The sequence below is a fragment of the Onychostruthus taczanowskii genome, unplaced genomic scaffold, assembly GCF_017590055.1.
Source record: "Onychostruthus taczanowskii isolate IOZ18803 unplaced genomic scaffold, ASM1759005v1 scaffold218, whole genome shotgun sequence".
NCBI lineage: Eukaryota > Metazoa > Chordata > Aves > Passeriformes > Passeridae > Onychostruthus > Onychostruthus taczanowskii.
The window spans coordinates 219,689-236,543 of NW_024499440.1; the positions used below are offsets into that span (position 1 = coordinate 219,689).

Below are 16,855 nucleotides of genomic sequence, written 5' to 3' on the forward strand. Positions count from 1 at the left end.
ATGTGTGGTCTCTATATTACTGGTTGGCACTGGGAAGACCCCGGTCCCAGGCTGTTTACCTGCCCTGGTGTCTCCACCCCCAGGATGCAGAGGGGAAGCCTGGAGAGGGGCAGCACCAGCTGTCAGTGCATGCAGGGCCTGGGTGCTGCCCCAGTTCTGGCTGCATGTGCATGACCCGGGGGGAGCCCCGCTCAGCCTCCTGGGGCTGGGAGCCCCCTGGACTCTTCTGGGCATCTCCTGCCGAGGTGGAGCCTCTTGGGACACATCTGTGTCCTGCAAGGTCAAGCTCTGAGCTCTGTGCTGTGCTGTGCCATCCATCCAACCCGTGCCATGCCCATCCAATCTATGCCATGTCCATAAAACCCATGCCATGCCCATCCAACCCGTGCCATGCGATGCCGGTCTATCCTGCACCTTCCCTGCTGCCCGCTGCCTCCTGCATTCCCTCGGGTGTGCAGTGACCCGTGCCGTTCCTTTGTGAGCAGCCAGCGCCAGTGCCCACAGCGTGGGACATCGGTGTCCCCCGGCACCTCCTGGCCAGTGCCAGGGATCGCTCGGTGCCACCGCGGTGCCAGCTGGCCCATCCTGCCTGCAGCACCCCGCTGCTCCCCACATGCCCGTTTCAGCGAGCTGCCGGCAGGCTGGGGCACGCCGCCGCAGCTCGTGGCTACCAGGTTCCATCCCCACCCCTCTGCCCTGTCCCCCAGCCCCGTGGCACACCTCAGGGGCGATGGTGGCACCGCCACGACGCCGGTCCCCCCTCGGCGGCGCGCGGAGCCGGGGCGCTCCGTGATACATCATTTACCCACGGACAGGTATTAAGATACATTATGGATAACTCACGGAGAGAGACGCTATTAATAATACAGACACATACAGAGGGAAGAAAGTGCACACTTGATTTCCATGTTGCTACCAGGAGTTGTGAGGCTGGCTCTGGCTGCCTCTTCCCACACGTGACTGCAACACAGTGGGTAGCTGACAGCCCAGAGAGCCTGGCTTGGGGCCAGGAAAAAGCAGAAAACACAATGTCTGTGCATATCCTCTCTCTTAAAATAACACTCCAACACCGTCTGAGACGAATTAAAATAAGATCAGGAGCGGTCTCGCGAAGAGAGGAAGACGAGGAGGGAAAAGCCAGGCAGGGGAATGGCCGGAGCCGGGCGGCCTCGGCCCCTGGCGCAGATGGAGAGGGGGTGTTTTGCAGGGTTAGAGTTGAGAATAATTGAAGGGGAAAAAAACCCAAAGGAGAAAGGGAAGGCGAAGAGAGAGCAGTAAATGCCGTTTTTGGGAGGGGAGCGATGGCGGCGGCGCTGGCTGTCCGGCACATGGCTGTCCTTTGGAGGGGAGCCGGGCAGGGCGGGGGATGCGAGCAGCCTGCATGATGGAGAGCATCAGGAATTTCCTGCAGCTGAGGAACACACCAAATACCAGAATGCAAGAGCGAGCGGAGGAGAGCAGGGTGCCGGGAGGGAATGGGGAGGAGGAGGAGGGGGGATGCAGAGGGCTGGAAATAACCGGCGGGGAGAGCAGCGAGGGCAGGGGGCAGCGTGTGGGGGTGACCTGGGGCTCTGGGGCTTTTTTCCAGCTGTTTCCATGGATTTTTTATTTTTTTCTGCTTTCCTACACCCCATGGTGCCTCATGTGCCTGAATGGGGGTTTGGGATATTTTTGAGTTTTATGTCTTTCCTCCCTTCTTTCCTCTCTCTTCCCCCTGGTTATCTGTGATCAGTGACAGCCAGACACAGGGGTCCCACAGACCCCTGCCTGCCCCTGGGGCAGGATCCGGGCTTGGGGAGCCAAGAGCAGCCTGGGGAGTGAGCACATCCCTGCAGAACAGTGTCCCAAGGAGAGCGGGGGCCCTTTTGGGGGACCCTCCGTGTAGGCAGCGAGGTCAAAGGCTGCCCCAGGAGCCACGGCAGCACCTCCCACACGTGCAGTGGCTTTGCCAGGCTCCCTCTGACCATGCTCCTGCTTTTCCCTGGGCCAGGCTGGATGAAACACAACAACCCAAGCCTCCTGAGGCTGGTCTTGCATCCAGGTGCAGCCCGACCTCTCCCTCCTCCTCCCTCTCCTCCTCCTCCTCCCCGGCCACCCCTAGCTTCCCCCTGCATCCCGCTCCTGGCTGCATCCAGCCCTGGCTCCCCCGGGGATGCTGGGGGGCCGGAGGGGAGGGGGGATCAGAGAGGGCATCTTGCAGTGCCGGATCCAGGTAGCCAGAAGGTCGCACTGAAAATCTGGAAGTGGAGTTTGGAGCTCAGCAGAGCGGTGAAATCCATCTGGCTTTAGGGCAGAGAGGAGCAGGAAGAAGGAGGGAGATGCAGTGAAGGGAGCAGGAGGGAGAGGGGCTGTGTCCCCTCACCTCGGGGTGCGGGGTGTCCCCAGGTTGGGGCCGTGCCCCAGCTGGGGCTGTGCCAAGCATCACTGCGGAGCAGACTGGGGATATCTGAGAGACAGAGGGTGATGAAGGGGAGACAGAAGAGCCCGAGCGAGTGCTGGAGCCCATCGCGGTGCCGGAGGCTTTGCAGCCCCTCAGCAGGCGCCTCCCGATTCCGCCGATCCAGGCCGGGGGTCCCTGAGCGCTGACCCTCACCTGCCGGGCCGGGCTGCTGGGAAAGGGCCGAGCTCATTAGCAGTTTCCAACCTCCCCGCACTGGGGGTCAGGGAGCAGCAGCCGGGGGCAGGGGAGAGGCTGGAGGGGCTTTGTGTGGGCTGGCAACCCCCATCACCCCGCTCAGTGGAGCCCCGGAGCCATCCCAGCTCCCGGGGCTCGGGGTGCAGCGTTGCCAGAAGGGATCTGACAGGACAGTGCTGGGGGCTCCCCCCGCCCCCTGCTGCTCCCGCTGTGTTTGCTCCTTCCCCTCCCTGCCAAATCAGCCCACTGCTTTCTCTGCAGGCCTTGTTCTGGGTGCAGGGGGTGCCCGTGCCACTGCCCTGTCCCTCCCTGCCCCGTGCAGCAGGGTCTGCACGCCAGGAATCCCTCCAGCATGCCTTTGATGCCCAGCCTGGAGGGGTAAGAGGGGTCCTGCCGAGGTGCAGAGGGACAGGACCGCTGCTGGCGGGGGTCTGGCAGCCTGGGACCCCTCCCTGGGCAGTGAACTGGGGACAAGGGGCTGCCATGCCCAGTGCCAGCCTGCCTGGGTGGGAGGTGCGAAGCCTCTGCTCCCCCCAAAGTTGGGCCATTTCTTCTTGGGCATCAGCTAATTGCCCTCTCTGCAGTCGGGGTGCTGGGGGGCGATCCTGTCCCCCCAAATCTTCCAGCTGTGCCTGCCTGGCACGGGGCAGGCTTCCCCATCGTTTTGGGTGGGTGCTCTCTGGCACCTTCGCCTGCACCACGGGGTGCAGGGGCTGCCCTGGCCAGGGACACTCGGGGTGCTGGTGCCTCAGGAGGGGGACAAGGTGGCATCCCCCCCCCAGCAGACCGCAGGGTGCCCCACTCCCCAGCTGCCCCCCCCCGCACATGCCTTTGCGTGGGGGCTGGAGCAGGCGGGGAGGGGGTGGGAATACTGGCTGGAGCGAGTCTGAACCTGGCATCTGTCGAATGTCACCTTACCCAGACAGTCTGTGCTTCCCTGTCTCCATATCAACCGTTCTGCTCCAGCCACCTGCGGGGGGGTGGCAGGAGCGTCTTTGGGAGGAGGGGATTCGCCGCTCCCCTCGCTCCCTGCAGCCTCCCTTTCCTCCCTGTCCTCCCCTGCTGCCCCCCGATGCCAGACCCTGCCTATAAATCACGGGCCATGCTGCTCCAGCCTGGGAGCTGGGGGTGACCCCGGTGCTCGCGGCTTGGTGACCCCCCCGTCACGCTGTCTGGCTCCACCGTGCCTCAGTTTCCCTTCCCCGGTGCAGCTGTGGCGCGGGAGGGATGCTGGGGCTCGTTCCCCCCCAGCCGCGGCCGCGAGGGCCTCTTCCAGCAGCTCGGCATTTTTCCCTGGACTTGTCCCTCTTCCCTGCGAGCAGATGTTCTCAGCCTCCTCCCGCAGCAGGGCCGGGACAGCCCCGCACCTGGACAGCCTGGGGCAGGGACAGGGGACACTGCCGGCGTCCTCCCGTGGCTGTGCCACCCTGCAGGGCCCGGCCCTTCCCACCCCGGCTGAGCTGTGGCAGCGCCAAAGGCAGGGGGAGCTGAGCCCAGCGTGGGGCAGGGGGTGCTGATGTGGGGGTGCGGGAGACTTTTGGGGGGTGCTGGAGCCTTTTGGGGGTGCTAGAGCCTTTTGGGGTGCTGGAGCTTTTGGGGGTGCTGGAGCTTTTTGGGGGTGCTGGAGCCTTTTGGGGGTGCTAGAGCCTTTTGGGGTGCTGGAGCTTTTGGGGGTGCTGGAGCTTTTTGGGGGTGCTGGAGCCTTTTGGGGGTGCTAGAGCCTTTTGGGGTGCTGGAGCTTTTGGGGGTGCTGGAGCTTTTTGGGGGTGCTGGAGCCTTTTGGGGGTGCTAGAGCCTTTTGGGGTGCTGGAGCTTTTGGGGGTGCTGGAGCTTTTTGGGGGTGCTGGAGCCTTTTGGGGGTGCTAGAGCCTTTTGGGGTGCTGGAATGTTTGGGGAGGTGCTGGAGCTTTTGGGGCGAGCGTGCTGGGCTGTTTGGGCAGACGCTGGAGCATTTCCAGAGACACTGGAGCATTTGCCATGGGGGTGCTGGAGTACATGGGGGGATGCTGGAACACTGGAGAGATTTTGGAGCACTTGGGGTGGGGACGCTGGATGGATGGATGCTGGAGGACTTGGGGAAGTGCTGGAGCATTCAGGAGGCTCAGTGTGGAGCATGGGGGCCGTGCTGGAGCCTTTTGGGGGGTGCTGGAGCATTTGGGGCGTGCTGGAGGACGTGGGGGGATGCTGGAGCACCGAGGTCAGGGCTGGGCACCTGTGGGCGCCCGGCGGGTGGGCTGCTGGCAGGGATGGGTGGCACCTGTGGGCTGCCCTGGGGCCCGTGGCTGCTCTCCTGGGCCATGTGAAGGGTGCTCGGGGTGCCCTGGGGAGGCTCAGGGCGTGCAGCAGGCGGGGAGGACAGACGGACGGCCGAGGACGGACACAGCAGCGCTCCCTCCCCTCGCAGCCATGCTCCTGCAAGTGTGTAATTTCACCACAGTGCCTAAACGAGGGACAGAAGTAAATTGACCTTTTCACCCGTTTTCCTACCAGGGGGATTATAGCCTGTTTCCTGTTAAATCTCTCCAAGAACTGGCTCCATCCTGCTCGGGGAGTGGGGCGGGGAGCGGGGGACAGACACCCACCCAAAGTGGGGGCTTTAATTTCCCTCCTCATCCCCCTGCACCGTGCCTTTTCCACCCCATCCCATCGCTCCACCACCTCTCATCTCATTAAAGTCTTCGGGGTGATTTCACCAACCCCGGGCAAAACCAACGTGGAAAAAATTGCTGGGAGGAAGGAACCGAAGGCGGAGAGTGATAAATATTGAAAGGGTGGGATTTCGATGTAGGCTGCAACAGCTGTGCCGGTTACAGTGTCACACTATCTCTCCACAGGTTTACTGACCCATTTCCATTCACACGGCTGCCAGTATCTTAGCAACTGCAACAGTCCCCCAAGAACAGGCATATTGCCTGCTATTAGTGACTGCTGCAACTGTGTCAAGGTTAGCTCTCTCCCTCCAAGCCCTGCCGGGTTTGTTTTTCGCCCAAAGCCAGCACAGTCTGTTCGGTGACATGTCCCCCGGCAGCCATCCTGGGTGTTGGGTGCTCATCTCCGCCGTGGAGAGCGCCAGCGGGGCTGGAGGGGGCGGTGGGATGGTGCTTGTGGGCTGGGGTGGTGGGTGGGATGAGGGTTTGGGTGCTGGGATGGAGCAGGATGCGGGGTGGGGTGCCCTGGGAGGCGCTGCAGGGTGTTGGTGATGGGGTGGGGTGCAAAGTGTGTCCCCAAAAATAGGATCATTGCCATCTAGTTGGGTGTCACTGTCACCCCTGTGCAACTCTGAGCCCTGAGAGCATGGAGAGGGCTGGGGGCTGCGCTGGTCCCACTTGGGTGCTGGGACTTCATCCTTTCCATGAGGAATGTCAGCAGGGCTGGGGGGGCTGGCGGGATGGATGGGATGTGGAGCTGTGCAGTGGGATGGGGCAGGAGGCAGGATTAGGGGTGGGATGGGGCAGGGTGGGATGGGGCAGGAGGCAGGATTAGGGGTGGGATGGGGCAGGAGGCAGGGCTGGGCGGTGCAGTGGGGTGGGATGCACCTTGGCTGGTAGGATGGATGAGGATGCACTGCTGGGTGGTGGGATGGAGCAGGAGGTGGGGCTGGGTGTGCTGGGAGATGCTGCAGGGTGCTCAGGAGGTGTGGGGTGTGTAATGTGACCCCAAGAGAGGAGTGTTGTCATCCAGCTGGGTGTCAGCACCATCCCAGCCTCAGCAATCACCTGGACTGGGGCCTGCACTGGTCCCACGGGGGTGTCACAAGCTGGATTGGTCTCCTCCTCAAGAGGGCCAGCCGGGCATGGGCAGGGGGTGGCACGTGTGCCTGGGTCCATGGTGGCACCAGGGGCTTGGAGGACAAGGCACCTCTGTCCAGGCACCTCCACACACCAGGCTGGGACAGCAGTGCCACAAGGGTGACATCCACTGTCACCATCTCTGTTCCCACAGCGCTGGCCCTGAGAGGAGCCGCGAGTGAGAGAAGGGACCTGCGGTCCCTCAGTGTCCCCAGAATCTCTGCGAAATTGGGGTGACTGAACCCACACAGCAGGGAGAAGGCGAGCGGCCGGTGCATCCCCAAAACACCCCACGCAGGGAGGGAAACTGAGGCCCTTCCCCGGCTCTGGGGGCTGCCAGGCCGGGCAGGGGGGGTCCCGCTGCCCCATCCCGGCCCCGTTCCCGGCAGCCCTGCAGACAGCAGGCTCCACACCGGCACGGCCGCGGGGACGGCTGCGAGGGAAGCCACAAAAATGATTTAAGGGGCTGGCGGGATTGATTTATTAAGAACAATTAAAAGCGCTAAATACGCTTAGCTCAGCCAGACACCGAGCAGGGAGCCTGGGGGGAGAGACCTGTCTGCCGGATGCGGAGGGCGCGGCTGGCAGCCCGGCCCTGGTGGCACTGCTGGGGGACAGACCACGCTGGGCTGGGCAAGGACGGGGGTGCTGCTGGGGTGCAGCACCCTGGGGCCGGATCTGCATCCAGGGCGGATTTGGGCCCAGGGATGAGTTGGCATCTAGGGATAAATTATCTCTCCGGGATGGATTTTCGCCCAGGTGTGCGTTTGCACCCTGTGGTGGGATGAATTTTCACCCAGGGATGTGTTTGCATCCAGGGATGAGCAGTCACCCGGGGATGGGTTTGTGTCTAGGGGCGGGTTTGTGTCTGGAGGGGGATTTGTATCCAGGGGAGGGGTTCACCCAGCCGTGGGTTTGCACCCTGCAGTGGGATGAATTTGCATCCAGGGGAGTGTTTGCACTCCAGCTGGAAGCGATGGAAGGAATGCCAGGGACCAGGAGGCCCCCAGGCAGTGCTGCACCGAGGAGCTGTTTGCAGGCAGTGCCAGCTGCAGGATGCCCTCAGTGAGCCGTGCTGGGCAGGGTGTGGCTGTGCCACCCTGGGAGCCTTGGCACAAGGATTCCCCACCAATGGGCACCCACGGGGCTGAAGCGAGTGTGGGTCCAAGCAGCTCCTGGAGCAGAAATCCCGGAGTGTTGTGACATCTGCAAACCTGCATCCCTCACAGGAAACCCCAGCCGAAAGTCCTTGGAGGCTGGGAGAGTCCTTGGACGTGTCCAGACCTGCCCAGCCCGGCTCCTCCCAGGCACCAGCAGCGGGGACGGGGGGAGCTGGGCTCTCTCTGGGCTCCCCGGTGCTGTCCCCGTGCACGATGAGCTCCAGCCAGCAGTTCTGTGTCCCTGTGTGCTGCCGGGGCGTTGGGATACCAGGAAGGGGGGCAGAGGGCTGTGCCCTGCGTTTTTCCAGTCCCAGCGGCTGCCTGCAGTGGGAGCACTGGTTTTGTACACATTTCCTACCGCCGGGCAGGATCCCTCCCCTTCACTGAGCTCGCCGGGCTGGCTGTACTTTGGGACGGGCTCCAGGGGATGCCCCGGCACCCTGCGATGCCGAGCCCTGCTGCCTTCCTGCCCTTCGCCCCCTCCCCAGGGCTGTCAGGGAGGTGGGGTCAGGTTTTTAGGTTGGGGTTCAGATCCCCCATACAGAGCCCCACAACCTCCTTCAGTCACCTCTCCTTGGGGCCGGATGTGCCCACGTCCCCTTCATCGTTCGTGTCCCTGTGCCATGAGCCACGCTGGGCACATCCTGCTCACCACAACCCACAGTGTGGGAGGGGGCCCCTGCCCCGGCCCCCCGGACAGGAGCCCCGGGAGTCAGGAGGCGCCGGGAAAGGTGCGGAATGGGAACAAAAGGTCCGCGGAACGGCTGGCAGGGGCGAGCGGAGCCGGAGGCATTCTGCTGACCCCGCTCTGCCGGCCCCGGCCTCCCCCGCCGCCCCCACCCGCTCCCGCCGACGTCAGCGCTTCCCGGCAGCGCTTCCAGGTCTACCTGGAGCTGCCTGAGAGGTGGGAAAGCCATTTCTGCCTCTGCCCCGGTGCCTACGCCGGTGCCAGCCCCGGCCGGAGCCCCCCGGGGCGAGTGGGTGCTCGTGCCGTGAGCCCAGCCGGGGGGTCGCCTGTCCTTGGCCGTGAGGATGGAGCCGCGGTGAGGTGTGGAGTGTGCTGTGCGTCGGGAGGCGGCCACCGTGGGGTGCCGGGCACCCCTCTGCACCCCGGGTGTGCCCGTGGGGACAGTGGCTGGGCACAGAGATGGGCAGAGCTGGCCAGGGATGGCGGTGGAGGAGGTGACCAGGCATGGAAGTGGCCGGGGGCGAGGCGACCCTGCCCAGTGGCCCTGGCACAGCATTTGCCTCTGGGCCCCTGCTTACCCACGGCGACGGGGACAAAGCCAGAGCCCATGGGACGAGTGGGCTGCCCACGGTCACCAGCTGGGACACGCTGGGCCGAGGTGGCTGCAGTGCCTCCCAGAGCGTGCCAGCGGGGCGGTGGCAGCGGTGGGGACACCCGGGACAGTGTCCCCCCCACCCCCAGCGGCGGGGCAGCCCCAGGACACGGCCCTGCGTGCCCGGGTGCGCTCCCGCCGCCGGCTGCCCAAGGGTTAACGAGAGTTTGCTGCTCCTGCAGACAATTAGTGACATCTTTGCTGACAACGCCACACTGAGCCTCTGCCGCCTCCCCGGCAGCACCAGCCCGGCCGCCCCCGCGCCCCCCGCGCCCCTCTCCGCCGCCTGCCCTCGCCCCCGGCCCCGCCGTGGTCCGGCCGGCCCCGCGCCCCGACACCTCTCCCGGCGGCGCTCGGCAGCGGCGGCAGCGCTGCAATCCCGAGCGGAGCAGCCGGCTCCCCTCGCTGCCCTCTGACCCGCTGTTGCTGTGGAAACTGCATCCCACGTAGGATTATGGAGCCGGAATCTGCAGGCTCCAAACCCCTCCAAATCCAGACGGTCACCGGGGTCCCCCCGCCCGCAGCGCCAGCCCCCCCTGCCCGCGGCGCCTGCGGGCGCCCTCGGGGTGCCTGGTGTCCCCAGTGGGGTGGCATCTGGGCACGGGAGGAGGTGGCGGCAGCGCTCCTGCGTCCCCTGGTTTGCACCCACTGGCTGGAGATGTCACGGTGTCACCACGAGGCCATCAGGGACCCCTGGCCCATCTGCTCCCTCGTGCCATCGCCTGAGTGTCATCTCCCTGTGTGCCATCCCTGCACCTCAGGGGGACAGGGTGACGAGCTAGCAGGACCCTCACCCTCCAACAGCACCCCAGGAATGTGGGTCCACACCAAGGACCCATCCCCGGCACCTCTGAGGCAGCAGCAGGAGCTGGGCACCCACCAGAGACCCCCACACCCGCAGGGACAGGCAGCGTGGGTCCCCCATGGGGGAAGGGGCGGGCACAGGGGAGAGCAGAGCCTGTTTGGGGAGCTCTGTGGGCTGCGCTTGTGTCTCAGCATCTCTCCTGCCACCCGAGGAGGTAGGAGCTGAATTAATCGCGATCAATTAGTGCTGCTTGCAGTCCCTGGCTCCCTCCCCGCACCAGCTTTGTGCCGTCGCACCCAGCCAGGGGGGCCCGGTGTCCCCCCAGCACCCGTGTGCCACCGGGGACTGCAGCCCCTGCGGACCTCCAGATGGGGACAGGAACAGGCAGGGCGTCCCCCAGCCCGTGTGGCCACGAGAAGCGTTCCTGCCGTAGAATTTGGTGGAGGGGATGAGGAGGGGGCTGCACGAGCCCCTCGAGGTGGCTGTGCCAGGCTGGAGAGGGGTGATGGGGTGTCCGGGGCGAGCGTCCGGATCCTGCAGGATACTGCAGCAAATGCCCTGCAATCTGCAGCCGGATGAATCCCACCTTCCTTCCCCCGCAACGTGCTGCCCTGGGCTACAGCTAATCTATTGTGCGCTGGGCTGCAGCCAGCACAAGCTGCAATACAGTAAATCCTTCTGCAGTATCCTGCAAGGGGACCGAGCCCAGCCGCAGCCGCCCGCCGCCGCCAGACAAAGACGGGGGGCCCCGCGGGGAGGGGGCGCAGGGGAAGAGGGCACCAGGGGGTGGCAGGACCCCCGGCGTCGTGCCGGCGAAGATGGGAGAATGGAGCCCTTGAGCAGGGTGGGAAGTTCTCCAGGGAGTTTTGGGTGGTGCTGAGCATTCTCCTGGCCCCCCCAAATCTGCGGGTAGGGAGATGCTCGGTCCCCTGAGTTTGGGTTTTCCCGAAATGTTGTCACCACCATATTCCCCTTCGGGGTCCCGATGGGATGCGGGGGTTTCCACGCCCGCCCTTTCCATGTGCGTGGTGCATCCTTCCCTGTGCCTCAGTTTCCCCACCAGTACAGGGCCACCAACCCCTCAGCCCCCTCCCTCAAGCAGGCTCCATCGCATGTGAGTCCCACTGCCCTTTTCCAGGGGGTTTTGCCTGGATACTGTCATTATGGCTATTATTACTATTATTATTATTATTGGGATGTTGGTGGGGCTCTGCGGCTCTGCCGGACCCGTCTTTGGCGAGCGAGGCATCCTTCAAAGGGAAGGCGCTCCGTCACCGCCCCACAGCAGCTGCGTTCTCCTCAATTAGAAGAGGTAATGAAGCAATTTATGGGCATCTACAAAGTGATGTGTGAGTGACAGCCTGTGTACGATCCGCGCCGGGGCTCTGCCGGCAACTTGTGTTCTTCCAATTTTAATGGAGAGCTCCCCGGCGAGGGGGGAGAGCAAACATTGGTGTGTCTGTAGGTGTGTGCGCTCCCCGGGGCTGCCTCGGTGTGCCAGGGCGGCGTGGGTGGGTGCAGAGAGACCTGGGTGCCCCAATCCCCCTCCCTGGGGAGCCTGAGCCGCGCTGTAACCGGAGATGGGGGCAGCTGGGTGGGGGCCGAGCCTGGGGCTGGGCACCACAGGACGCCTGGCTCCTCTGGAATAGTTGGCTGCAGCTCCCTGTTCCCATCAGCACCCCCCGCGCTGCCCACCCTACTCCTGCCTCAGTTTCCCCATCGCTATTCATGTCCCCACTGCATGGGGGACACCCTAGTCACTGGAGGAGTGCCCACCCTGCTCCTGCCTCAGTTTCCCCGTTGCTATCCATGTCCCCGCTGCGTGGCACTGGCAGACCCCTTCTTCACACCCCCAGATTTTGGGGGACCGCCGTGGCCTCTCGGGGGGGAGGGTGAGTTGTGTTTTGGGGTCAAACCCCACTGCCACCCCAGGGTATGGGATGGGGGTGTGCAGTGCTGTGCTGGAGTTTTGGGTGCCTGGGGGTCCCTGCAGCTCGTGGGTGCTGCCCTGGGGTGTTGTACCTCCAGGCAGGGGTGATCCTGACTCCAGAGGGGGGTGCTGCACCTCCAGGTGCCGGCACACCTGTGTACCTGTAACACAGGTGTGCACCCATCGGCGCGCTCACCAGGGCCTGTGCGTGTTCCTGTGTCTGTGTGTACCTGTACATGCTTGGCACATGCGTGACCCACCCGTGGGTGCCCCCAGATGTTGCTGTACCTGTGTGTGCCCACGCTGCTGCGTGGCCTGTCTGCACAGGTGTGTGCAAACCCTCCCCCTGCGTGTACCTGTGCACACACCTGCACGTGCACAACCCTCCTGTGTGCATTCAGGCCTGTTAGTGGGTGCACCACCTCCATACCTGCATATTTTGGGGTGCCAGGCCGCCGGCATGGTGGGGCAGGGGCTGCCCCCGCCTCCCCACACCCCTGCCCCATCACGCCGGTGTTGGCATTGTCCCCCGTGGCTCCCACACCCCAGCTCGGCCCCAGCCGGCCGCATCTCCCAGGAAACAGGATCCACAGCCAGGAGTTTCCGCTCAACTCGTGTGTGCCTCCCACAAAAAAAAAAAAAAAAGAAAAAAAAAAAAAAAAAAAACCCACCCTGACACCAGCACGGCCGTTAATCCTGCCCGGCTCATTCTGCTTTTCTTGTCTAGCCAGTTTCTAAAATTGGCCAAGGGAGGCAACTGGCTGCTCTCCCCCCACCCAGACCCCCCCTCGGTCCCCACCTGGTCCCCCCGGCGCGGTGTCAGCACCTGGGCCCGTCCCCGCTGCCTGCGCCATGAGGCTGCGGCCGGGCGGCTCTGGTGCCTGGCACGGCTGTGGGTGGGCACCAGGGACCCAGGACCCCGGTGGGCGCACTCAGCATCCTCCCCTCCCGGCGGGCGCCCCTCTGCCGCCCTGGGCAGCCCCCCAGCCCCAGCGCCGGGGGAGCATGGCTGTGCCGAGCGAGCTTTCGGCATGGGCACGCGTCCATCTGGCGCCTTCCAAATGTTACTGGCCTCGCAGGATCCCGGCTCCGCTTGGCGTTAACCCGCAGCGCCCCGGCGGGGAGCGGGGCCAGCCGGCCATCGCCGCTGCGACCCCCGGGGGCCTCCAGCGGGGTCTCGGGGGGCTGTGCAGCTGCCCTGGGTGCCGCTGCTGGGGCGGGGGGCGGCGCGGGCAGGCAGCGGAGCCCCCTCCGAGCCAGCGCGGCCGCGGGTGTTACATGACCCGGCGTGGCCGGCGCTGGGCAGGGACACACCGGGGCTGTGACTCATGCTGTGGCTATAACAGGGAGCCCGCGAGGGGGGCCGCCAGCATCTGCGCGGCCTCAGGGCCGCCAGCACGCCGCGGGGGCCCTGGGGTGCGCTCCCCGCACCGGGCACGGCCCCCCGTGGCACCGCCGGCAGCGGCCGCAGCCCGGGGAGCGCCCGGTGCCCCGAGCCGGCACCCCGAGGGAGGCGTGCCGGTGTGTCCCGTGTCCCCCCGCAGGGCAGAGGAGGGGGCCCGGAGGCTGCTCGCCTCCCGCGCCGGCTCGACGGGGCGGGGGAACAAAGCTGGCACCGAGGGAAGAGCTAAATTTAGCCGGTTTCCCTGCTAGCTCCGAACTGCGGCGCTGGGCTCCAGCCGGCCGAGGTGCCACCATCGCTGCGGTCCATCTGTCGAGCCGCTCCCCGGCCCTCTGGAGCCCCCCCAAAGCCACCAGGGGGGTCAGACCCCTCCAGGGCCAAGGGAGCCGGGGGCGGCAGCCGTGCTGGGCGATGCCACGGGGGTCACCTGAGCGCCCCCAGCCTCCGGGGCAGCGGGGTAGCCACGGTCGCGGGGTGGTGGGGGAGGGTCCTTGCAGAGGGAAGGGGCAGGATGGATGATCGCTGGGTGAGATGGCCGCTGGAGGGGGATTGGTTGTTGTGGGGGGATGGTTTCTTGCAGGGGAGATGGGCATTACGGGGAGATGGTCTTTGAGGGGTAATGGTCATTGAGGGGGAGATGGTCATTACGGGGAGATGGTCCTTGCAGGGGAGACAGTTTCTTGTGGGGAAGGTGATCATGGCAGGCAAGATGGTCGTGGCAGGAGAGATGGTCCTTGTGGGGAAGGAAGATGGTGCTTGAAGGCAGCGTGGCTCTTGCAGGGGAGGGTCCTTGCAGGGCAGATGGCTGATGGGGGAAATGGCCCTTGCAAGAGAGATGGTCCTGGCAGGGGAGATGGTCAGTGGCCATTGCAGGTGAGGTGGCTGTTTAGGGGAGATGGTTTCGTGCAGGGAAGATGGTCCTTGCAGGGAAGGTGGTCGTGTCAGGATAGATCATTTCTCCTGAGGGAGATGGTCCCTCCTGAGGGAGATGGTTTCTCCTGAGGGAGAAGGTCCCTGCAGGGGAGATGGTTTCTTGCAGCAGTAGGAATAGGAGCCTGACCAGGCCTCCCCACCCCTGCCCACCCCAAGGGCACCGTGCCACGTTCTGGGCTGAGGGCTGAGCCCATCAAGGGTGCCACAGGACCCCAGGCCTGGAGGAAGCCACCAGCCGGGTGGGGGTGAGCTCCAGGAGACCCCGGTGGCACATCCAGAGCCAGGCCCAGGAGAAGGGCCACGTCCCCTGACTCAGCACTGTCCCCAGCAGCAGGGGCGTGTCCCTGGGGTCCCTGTTGCCAGGACCAGGGGGATCGCAGGGAAGTGAACTCCCACCAGGGAAATGAACACCTTCCTGCAGCTCTGGGTTATGAGGAGATGTCAAGACCTTTGGCACCCCTTGTTTATAGCCCAGTGGTCCTAGACCCCCCTCCCAGTGCCAGGTGTGTGTCTGAGCCTGCCTGGGGATGTGACACCCTGGCATGATGTGAGGGCAGAGCCCAGGTGGGTTTGCCCCTCATGCCAGCCAATCCCTTCTGGCACCACAGTCCCCGCAGCATCTCCGCAGTGCATTGGAGGGACAGGGCCCCTCACCAGCTCCCTGCTCGGGGGGCACCCCAAAAAACCCTCTCATAGCCCCACAAAGGGAGCTGGCGGCCAAGCAGCTCGTCTGGACCCGTTACCTAAGATGAAACCCAGGCGCCATCTGCTCCATCTCCTAATTAAGAGCATGGCAGAGGAGTCAGGGCAGCGGGAGGACGTGGTGACGGCAGGGGGGATGTGACAGCGGGGTTCCAGCCATGGGGTGACAGCTGAAGGAAGGGTCAGGGCTGCCTGCAGGCGCTGTGTGCCCCAGCACCCATCTGTGCCCACCCTTCTGAACCCCCGGCTCTTGCCCTGCTCCCATCCCCAGGGTGGGGGGTCCCCAAGGCGGGTGGGCGCTCTGGGAGCTGCCAGGGGTACCCAGAGAGGACCCCAAACACCCCTGGCGCTGATGGGTGCCCCACCTCGGAGGAGGGCAGGCTGCTGGCAGGGGGTGAGGCGCGGGGAGGAGGAGGAGGGAGCAGGACCCGCGTGCTTTGGGGTCTGTGATGCTGAATTAGAGGGGATGTGGAGGTCGGCGTGGAGGGGGCGAGGGCGGAGGGACCCCCCGCGTGGCTCAGGGAGGAGGTGGCCGGTGGGGGCTGGCTGGGGAACACGGAAACCCTCGGCGAGCGCCTGCCAGGAAGCTGTCACTGGAGGGGATTTTCCATTGGTGTCAGCAGGCGCAGGACGGGCTGGGGGGAACTCGTGGGGCGGGCGTTGGGGGCGCCTGGGAGGGGGCCAGGGGGGTGCGAGGGACGGGGCGCGGAGGGGACAAGTTCCCCGCTGCCCCAGGGGTGGGGGGGTTGGTGGGCAGGGGAGCTGCGCCCCCGTGGTGGCCCCAGATGAGCGGGAACGGGGGAGGAAAACCCACCACGGTGTGAGCGTGAGCGTGCGAGGGACAGGCACCGCCACGGCGTCCCCGAGTGCGACACCAGTGGGACCCCCCCGTGCCACTCGGGGGTCCGGCAGGGCACCCCGCAGCGGAAGGCCAGCTGTGCCCACAGGACACGGGGGACAGCAGGAACCGGGCACGCCCGTGTGGGGGTGCTTCGGGCCACCCCGACCCTTGGCAGCGCCCCGCGGTGCCCGGGGACCCCCGAGGCGGTGGGGCGATGGGGAGGACGCCCCGTCCCCAGCGCTGCCGCCACGGGCGGCCGGGCACGGGGCCCGGCGGGGCGGGAGGCGTCGGGCCAGCGTGTCCCCATCTGTGTGGCGGCTGTGTCCCTGCCGCCTGCCTGTCTCCCGGTGGCATCTCCGGCCCCACCCTGACGTCTGGGTGGCCTCGGAGCCGGGCACCAAACCACGTCCGTGTCCTGCGGGGCCATCCCTCCATCCCCCCGCCGCCACGCCGGTGCCAAGCCGGCCCCTCCGTGCCCGCCCTGTGCCAGCGCCGCGGGTCGGGGCTGGGTGCCAGCAGCCTCGGGGAGCTCAGCGGGGCCTGGGGGCGCCTGCAGCCCCCTGCACACTCGTGCTGCCACCCCACGGCACCCTTCCCACCACAGGGGAACGCTGTCTGGGTGGAGTGGGGGAGGCGGGGGACATCCTGCCGGCTCGGAGCAGCCTGGTCCTGTGGAAGGTGTCCCCGGCCGTGGCAGGGGGCTGGAAGAGATGAGCTTTAAGGTCCCTTCCAACCCAAACCATTCCATGATTCTGATTCCTCTCGCCGCCAACCTCCGTCAAGCCTGAAACCGTTAAACTAATTAAAGCTTTGCAGCAGCAGGATTAAGCCCGGGCAGGGGAGGTGGGAGCCCAGGTAGTCGATTAGTTCACCAGGCGAGGATATTGGATTTCTGCGAGGCGAGTCAGCAGTCTTCGGGGGCTGTTATCTTTGCAGGGCTGCGGGGTCAGGAGGTGGGAAGCGGAGGTGACTGCAATCTCGCCCGCTTCATCCCCCCGCTCTTCATCCTCACCCCCCCGGCCCCGCCGCAGCACCCGGTCTGGCCGGCTCTCCCCCGCCCGCGGCGCCCATCTCTATCTCTGCTTCTCCCTCCGTCCCTCCTCGCTTGTGTGGTCTCGGCTGGTGTTTTGTAACCAGGGAGGAGAAAAAAAAAAATTAAAAGAAATTAAAAAAAAAAAAAAGGGGAAAAAAAGGGAAAATAAAAAAAATAAGGAAAAAGGCCCTACCCCTGGCGAGGAAGCCAGGAATGGCGAGGTCCGGAGAGCCTAATGGGAAACATGTGGCGGCTGCCTGGGGCTGAGCGGGGAGGTGAAAGTGAG

General features: G+C 65.3%; 1 protein-coding gene across 7 annotated transcripts in view; it reads left to right on the forward strand.

The window, feature by feature from the left end:
- AHDC1 (AT-hook DNA binding motif containing 1) overlaps positions 1-16,855 on the forward strand; it is a 50,761-nt gene that overhangs the window by 23,594 nt on the left and 10,312 nt on the right. Inside the window, exons 1-2 of one of the 7 annotated variants that reach the window (XM_041404672.1) lie at positions 4,612-5,053; positions 5,470-5,579. The exons of 5 other annotated variants lie outside the window; for them this stretch is intronic. The gene's annotated coding sequence lies outside the window, so the exon portion shown is untranslated. Of the gene's footprint in view, positions 1-4,611; positions 5,054-5,469; positions 5,580-16,855 lie in introns of those variants that run through there. One more of the 7 variants, XM_041404671.1, reaches the window with a different exon arrangement.